Raw genomic sequence first — 874 nt, 5'->3', positions numbered from 1 at the left:
AAAAAACGCCAAACAAACTGCTAGATAATCAGTTCAAAGATAAATCTCACCAAACAAACAACGGAACTGCTGGCGGTTCCAAACCCTTTCTCCAAGAGAGCAAAAACAAAGAAAATTCCTAAGTCACAAACAGGAGGGTCAGGCTTTCCAATTTCAGACCTTGGCATGTGTTAAGCAAAACCAAGAATAAGCAAGAAAATATGCTATTTGAATTGCATTCAAAATGTCTTTTACAAGTGAAGCAAATTACTTCTGCATGTTCTGGGGCTCTGCAGAGAGCAAATAGTGTTCTGCCTTTAATGGGTAAAATTACACAATTTGCTTTTAACAGTAAACGAAAAGCCACTGTGGCTTCAGATAGCATCGCGCTGCCTCGATGCAGCTCTACCCCCGGCGGTTTCTGGGCATTTTGGAGGGACGCGGTCGTCCCCACCGCGCAGCGTGGCGAGGAGGGCCCGGGAGGGCGCCGGCGGGAACGCGGCCTGGGCTGTTTCTTTCCTTGCCCGTTTTGCTTCTCCATGCCCTCGCTTGTCTTCCTCCTGCACCGCTGGTTTCTGGGACCGAGTAGTTGTCTGATTTGGCCCGATGGGCCTAGCGGGGAGCGGTGTGGTCCTGAGTTACTGATTTGTGACCAGCCCCCCGGGGCTCCCGCCCCCTGAACGTGGATGCCAACTGCCCCGGGCGCCCCTGCGGCAAGGGCAGCCGCGGCTAGGTCCGGCGCCCCCCCGCCCCGAGGCGCACCTCTGGGTCCAAGCCTCCCGGGGGCGCGTGCGGGAGGCCGGTCCGGGGACGGAGCGGTGGCCTCTGGTCCCGACCCCTCGCTTCCCGCGCGCCCCGCCCGCCGCGGGCGCGTCCCTCCGGCAGGGGGCGCCGG

At 58.6% G+C, this 874-nt stretch overlaps 1 long non-coding RNA gene across 1 annotated transcript in view; it reads right to left on the bottom strand.

Annotated features, from left to right (window-relative positions):
* The window catches only part of LOC117797021, a 5,703-nt gene that overhangs the window by 3,881 nt on the left and 948 nt on the right, over window positions 1-874 (bottom strand). The gene's annotated exons all lie outside the window — the stretch shown is intronic.

The sequence above is a fragment of the Ailuropoda melanoleuca genome, chromosome 17 (assembly GCF_002007445.2).
Source record: "Ailuropoda melanoleuca isolate Jingjing chromosome 17, ASM200744v2, whole genome shotgun sequence".
NCBI lineage: Eukaryota > Metazoa > Chordata > Mammalia > Carnivora > Ursidae > Ailuropoda > Ailuropoda melanoleuca.
The sequence above is the reverse complement of the archived record's forward strand: the minus strand, read 5'-3'. Positions and strand labels throughout refer to the sequence as shown.